General features: G+C 35.6%; 1 protein-coding gene across 1 annotated transcript in view; it reads left to right on the forward strand.

Annotated features, from left to right (window-relative positions):
• The window catches only part of LOC136830214 (SET domain-containing protein SmydA-8-like), a 98,994-nt gene that overhangs the window by 53,461 nt on the left and 38,033 nt on the right, over nucleotides 1–7,500 (forward strand). The gene's annotated exons all lie outside the window — the stretch shown is intronic.

Genomic DNA, 7,500 nt, shown 5'->3' on the forward strand with positions numbered 1-7,500 from the left:
ATATATATATATATATATATATATATATATATATATATATATATATAAAAATAAAATCCATGAAGGAAACGGGAACACTGCAGTGCTGCGAGGCCTTTCGATGCTAGGTCCTTTACTTAGCAGGACTCGCAGCACTCCAGTGTTTCCGTTTCCTTCGTGGATTTTATCTTTAGTTATATATTCATCACGTTCCATATTTTCGTGATTCATTTATATATATATATATATATATATATATATATATATATATATATATTTATATATATATATAGATATAATTCATTTATAATATCAGTTATATATATATATATATATATATATATATATATATATATATATATATATATATATATATATATAATAATTCATTTATAATATGGCTATAATGACGACAAACGTACTACATGGTCAGTATGGCAGAGGTGGGTTGATATCGATTCTAAATACAAATACCTGAGTTCGACGGTGATTTGTAGGTGACGGTCGGTATCAACTTGTACCTCACTTGTTGGTCGTGTGGGTAAAGGCGTCACTGTAGTCCTGAGTTCTTGTCTTTCGTTGGTTCGAGCCCACGGGACGACGAACTTATTATCAACTAAAAATTCCCCTTCGGTAACATGTATGAAAATATATTATTTCCGAGGTAGAGGAATTGGATATTAAAGGACGCTGGTAGCTTAATGCATACACACACATATATATATATATATATATATATATATATATATATATATATATATATATATATATATATATATATACTTAAAGTGTATCTACCAAGGCCAGGTTTTATGGGGAAAATTTACGAAAACAAAAACAATGGAAGTTTTTTAAGCTCAATAACATTGCAGAGAAGCAAAATAGACTGAAGACTTGGTCGAAAAGAATGTGCTAATGTAGCGCATTAGATGGAAACTGTTCTCAAAACATAATTGAAAATGCTTCCGAAAGAAAGACGGGTTGTGGAAAACTTTTTCAGAAAAAAACTTTAAGATTAGGTTCAAATCGGTAACCATCCCGTAGGGGTGTAGTGCCGTCAGTGCATCTCATGCGGTGCACGGTAGGCATTACTTAAGGTTCTTTGCAGCGTGCCTTCGGCCCCTAGCTGCAACCCTTTTCGTTCCTTTTACTGTAACCCCTTTCATATTCTCTTTCTTCCATCTTACTTTCCACCCTCTCCTAACAGTTGGTTCATAGCGCAACTGTGAGGTTTTCCTGTTACACCTTTCAAACCCTTTACTGTCCATTTCCGTTTCAGCGCTGAATGACCTCATAGGTCCCAGTGCTCGGCCTTTGCCCTAAATTGTATGTTAAATTCAATTCAATAAAGATGTTTAACCAGTGAACCAAATTAAACATATCAAACAACCCCAGATGCCACCTTCATCAAGATTGATTTCAATCTTCAAGGCTTTTAGTAATACCAAGTCGAGAAGACCTTGCTCTGGGTGTTTATTTTGGTTCTCTGCAAGCATTAAATCCTTGTCCCTGTCTAAGAATCTAGGCTCAAGACCAAGTTATCTTCCTTAATCTCTGTTCAAGGATTTGGAGTTTTTTTTTCAAGAATAGCAATGCTTGCAGGCTTTATTTTTATTTTTTATTTTTTTTTTTTTCCCCCACAAAGAGGCTGTATGGTAAAAGTGGTCCTGGTCGTTTCGGCCGTAAGTCACTTAGGCCGTAACATCCAAAACAATGTAAGACGTTATGTTTATGGTATTTACCGTTTTGTTTATGGTATTTACCATTATTATTTCATGTTTTACGTACATCCCCAAGGGGCTGGTACTAAACACGGCGACCATTTTGCACGTAAACGTGCTTACGGCCGAAACGACCCGAATGCTGGTAAAAGTAGCTTTACATTTGACTCTTTCGAGTGAGAGTTTTTCATATAAATAAGGCTTTTTTTTTTTTCAAAATAAAACGACGGTAATCATAATAATCATGACTTATAAACTGCAAATGATCGTGAAATGTCAAAGTTACCTAGAAACAAAATCCTCGGAAAACTCCCTATAAAAACTTCCTAGAATAGATACAAACACACTGCCTGTTCAGGCACACGTACACAGAGTGTCTGAAATGTCTGAGAGAGTTTTCTGTGCTTGTGCTAAATGCACTCCGCTAATCCACCAGCTCGCACGGGATTCTGACCTTTCTTAAGGGGAAACACAAGCGGCAGACACAGCAGCTTGTTGCTATCGGCACCTCGAGCTTCGTAACGGGGAGGGGTGGGTTGGGTCATTTGGGACTAAAGAACAGCGTGCATAATGTACATAGGTGCTTGGAGCATTTTTTTCTCTTTCTCTCTAGTCTTCGTAGTCAGTGCTCCCGGGATAGCTGTGCTTGCTTTTATCTTTCTTCTTCTTCTTCTTCTTCTTCTTCTTCTTCTTCTTCTTCTTCTTCTTCTTCTTCTTCTTCTTGTATACAAGTCTAGACGCTGGTTCATTCGCCTGCGCATCTTCCTGATACGAATTTTATTTTTTCACATCACGAGGAGTAGAATGTTAGAGTATGCATGTTATAAAATTCAAATGAATATAAATTTAAAATGGTTGCTTGCCTGAATTTTGGAAATCTTGTAAGGAAATTTTTCTGTATATATATATATATATATATATATATATATATATATATATATATATATATATATATATATATATATATATATATATATATATATATATATATATATATATATATATATATATATATATATATATATATATATATATATATATATATATATATAGATATATGTATATATATACATACTGTATATATACATATATATATATACGTGTATATATATATATATATATATATATATATATATATATATATATATATATATATATATATATATATATATATATACACATATATATACGTGTGCTTATATAGGGACCAGTTACAAGAGAAGCTGGCCCTCGGTTAGAAGACGGCAAATCTAAACATGGAATTTATCTTGTATAGATTATCGTTGCGCTGGAAAAAATATATGGATACACAATGAGCAGAACTCCATAAAGGACATTTATACTTTGTGTGAAATTCACATTGGATTGAATCTGGTAATTTTCCCTGACTTGTAAATATTGTTAATTGTTTTCCCTGACTTATGAATATTGTTAATTGTTTTGCCCTGGCGTAAAAATATTGTTAATTGTTTTTCCCTGACTTATAAATATTGTTAATGGTTTTTCCCGGACTTACAAATATTGTTTAATTGTTGTTCCTTGACTTATAAATATTGTTAATTGTTTTTCCCTGACTTATAAATATTGTTAATGGTTTTTCCCGGACTTACAAATGTTGTTAATTGTTTTTCCTTGACTTATCAATGTTGTTAATTGTTTTTCCCTGACTTATAAATAATGTTAATTGTTCTCTGACCTATAAAAATTGTTAATTGTTTTTCCCGGACTTTTAAATATTCTTAATTGCAGCTCTTTAAATCCTGTATTCTTGAAATTCTTTGGAAGACTGCATTACTAGTGATCTTTTTGCAACCCTTTAAATTATCACATCTTAGTGCAGCTGTGGGGTTTTCTACCAGTTCCAACTTTAGATGCCTGTACTTTGTCCCCATTATTTTCTAGATCTCATTTCTTGCTGTCCAACCACTCCAACTCCCTCTTTTCAGTGTGTCAAGAGCTGAGTGGCCGAAAGTGCCCCCAGTGCTAAGCTTGACAGCCTGTTTGTCGTAAAATCATAAATTCACCAGTAATAATAATAATAATAATAATAATAATAATAATAATAATAATAATAATAATAATAATAATAATAGTAATAGACAAATAAACAAATTATAAGTTAGTGTTCCGAAATATGGAACACTGTTTTATGATTTGTTTTATGCGGAATGAAGACCAAAGATCCATTTTCTTCACACACACACACAGATTCGCGGTGTTGCAGTGGCTGGCATCGTAGTCTTCGTAACTGCCAATTCGGTTCTAGTCTCCCAAAGAATCGTTTGAAGACTCAGTGAGTTACTTGTTAACTCTGCATATATCAAGCTACCTTGTAACACCGAAAGGTCACCTCTTCTTGCGTTTACTCCGTGGAAATTGATAATCCTCGTAGGATTGCAAAGCTCGGTGGCTGTTTCTTCTGTTCTCTTGCAGTCTTTGGAATTCGCTTTTGGTTTTCTGAAAAGAAACTACTGTGCCGGCTTTGTCCCTCCGTCCGCACTTTATTCTGTACGCACTTTTTTTCTGTCCGCACTTTTGTGTCCGCCCTCAGATCTCAAAACTACTGAGGCTAGAGGGCTGCAAATTGGTATGTTGATCATTCACCCTCCAATCATCAAACATACCAAATTGCAGCCCTCTAGCCTCAGTAGTTTTGATTTTATTTAAGGTTAAAGTTACCCATAATCGTGAGTCTGGCAACGATATAGGCCAGGCCACCACCAGGTCTTGGTTAAAGTTTCATGGACCGCGGCTGATACAGCATTATACCGAGACCACCGAAAGATAGATCTGTTTTCGGTGGCCTTGATTATACGCTGTACCGAAAACTCGATTGCGCCGAAGAGACTTCGGAACATTTTTTACTTGCTTCTTTTTATTTTTCCTGATTCGTATAACCTTTCCTCCTTTAAGCCCCACCCGTCATCCCTTTCATTCATTCATCTATTTCTTCGGGCCTGGGCTACTCGCGGACAAGGGTCGTTCGTCCCCATTGGCCTTTTCAGTTTAGTATTGTATATGCATAATTGAGCTGTTTGTTTTAAGATTCTTTGTGTTTCAAATGTTTCCTTTAGACAGTTCCCTTGTAGTGTTTTCATGGAATTTCATTTAAACATTATTTTCGACATCCCGTATCCTCTCTCATGCTCAGGATTTAGTTTTCGTCGTTTATATTATATTAAAAGAAACTTTTTTTATTTAATGGCTATATATATATATATATATATATATATATATATATATATATATATATATATATATATATATATATATATATATATATATATATATATATATATATATATATATATATATATATATATATATATATATATATATATATAATGAGTAAAAAACCACAACAACGTAAATGAGAGACTGTATTTTCCAAAATAAAAAAGTTAAATAAGGAGCTTTCGACCGTTTGCACAACAACCCTCTTCAGCCAACTGAATAAAAATACTTCTTTTACTCTTTATTTCCTGTCACAATATAGTGATGCACCATATATATATATATATATATATATATATATATATATATATATATATATATATATATATACATATATATGTGTGTGTGTGTGTGTGTGTGTGTGTGTTCTGACAGTATCTGTGACGACAAGTATTCTAAACGTCTCTGGTTTATGGTGTGTAATTATGAATTACGTCCTGACGCTGAATTTGGGTGAAATAACGATTTGAAACTGACTTTTAATGGAAGTCGATCTCTAGATTTTAAGTTCATAATCTTGAAACATATTTCAATCAGCTCAAGTTCTAACCAAACCTTCGCTGCACTCTTGAAACGAAATTCAACTGTCCATCAGGGCAACACAGGTCAGCAAATGTCAGAGTTCCCGAACCTTGAGTTCAGAAGTTTGAAACTTGCCTGTTTGGTCGGACCACTAGAGGAGACGCAAATCCTTCCTTCACCCCGTACGCAATTAGACTATAAGCTGAAATGATTGCATACCCTGTAGGGGGGTAGCGCCGTCAGTGCACCTCACTGGGTATTACTAAAGGTTCTTTGGGGCGTCCCTTCAGGCCCTAGCTGCAACCCCTTTCCTTTTACTGAACCTCAGTTCATATTATCTTTCTTCCATCTTGCTAACCATCCTCTCCTAACAATTATTTCATAGTGCAACTACGAGGTTTTCTCCCGTTACACCTTTGTAACCTTTTACTCTCAATTTTCCTCTCACCGCTGATTGACCTTATAGGTCCCAGCGCTTGGCCTTTGGCCTAAATTCTCTATTTCATCTCCATTCCGAAACGAATGAATATGTGAATAGGCAAATTAAGTAAATAGATAAATAAATAAATAAACAATGACCCAGAAACTTGGTTAACGTTGGTCTAAACTTTCTGCGTGGGTCTAAGCGGTCCCAGTTTTGTTGCAGAGCCTATTATCATATTAACCTCTCATATTCTTGTGATGCAGAAAATTTAACTGTTCTAAGTGAAAAATGCTTTCAGTACCTGAAAATAATCAATAATGTTTTCTTTGCAAATAAAAAAAATAGTAATTATACGTTAATGTTGGTCTCTGCTCTGTAAATTTAGAATTTTTGCTTCATAACCTGACTGCACTGTGTACTGTGGTGACTTGCGACTTCTGCTATCCCATTTTAATAAACGTGTGATTTATTTATCTGACTGCGACTTAAGGTTCCTTGCAGCTGCAACCCCTTTCATTCCTTTTATTGTACCACCGTTCATATTCTCTATCTTTCATCTTACTTTCTGCCTTATCCTAACAGTTGATTCATAGTGCAACTGCAAGGTTTTCCTCCTGTTACACCTTGCAAACTTTTTACCGTCAGTGTCCGTTGCAGCGCTGAATGACCTCATAGGTCCCAGCGCTTGGCCTTAAGCCTAAATTCTATATTCTATTCTATTCGGTTAATGGCTGGAAGTTCCATTAGGACCAGCCGAATTCATTTCACTCGAATTTGCCAGTGAGTCGTTTTTAAACTCACATTTCTCACGCCATACCACGACGATGAGCACTTTCTCTGCATTCTAGTCAACTCTAGTGGCCGAATAACATTCTTAGGCGAAGCAGTGCCTGGTCGGTACTTTTGTGAAGTCTGAATATACCAAGCTAATGTAGATTCTCTGAATAGTTTGCGTACGGTGGTGACAAGAACAAACTCTTTTGAAATGATTAACCGGAGCTTTGTTCTTTCATCCCCGCGCGTTACGGAATATGATTGATGTATTTTTACGAGTAACTGGCATCGAAACACCAATTGTCTTTGATGCTGTGTGGACGCATGAAGAAGCAACGCGAAGGAGAAAGAGTAGAGGCTGAGAAGAGGGGAACTTGATAAAGGACGGGAAAGAAACTAGAGGCAAATAAAGCCATCGTGTGGATGAACTGGAGGAGGAAGAGAGAGAGAGAGAGAGAGAGAGAGAGAGATTAAGAAGAAAATATGAGGAAGAAAGTAGCGTTGGCAACAGTGTAATGTAACCTTTCGAAAAATCATAATGTCTCGTTGCCTTTGCTGTGGAAGCAACAGCTGAAAAACCATTTCTTCCTCCCCCTCCCCCCTTGTCTCACTCCCTCTTTTTTTTTTCTCTCTATTTTAGAGATGTCATACGGGAGACATTCGCAGATGATAACTGGCGTCCAAGAGAGGGTACTGACATCTTCGTTTTATGACCATAACATACACGAGCCTTCATGGCCTAGTTAGCATTTCATGACGCTAATATCGTGCCGTCTTCTTCTTCTTCTGTCTTTAAATCTTCCTCCTCCTCCTCCTCTTCCTCCTCCTCCTCCTCCTCCTCCTCCT

This window comes from Macrobrachium rosenbergii, chromosome 46 (genome assembly GCF_040412425.1).
Source record: "Macrobrachium rosenbergii isolate ZJJX-2024 chromosome 46, ASM4041242v1, whole genome shotgun sequence".
Taxonomy (NCBI): domain Eukaryota; kingdom Metazoa; phylum Arthropoda; class Malacostraca; order Decapoda; family Palaemonidae; genus Macrobrachium; species Macrobrachium rosenbergii.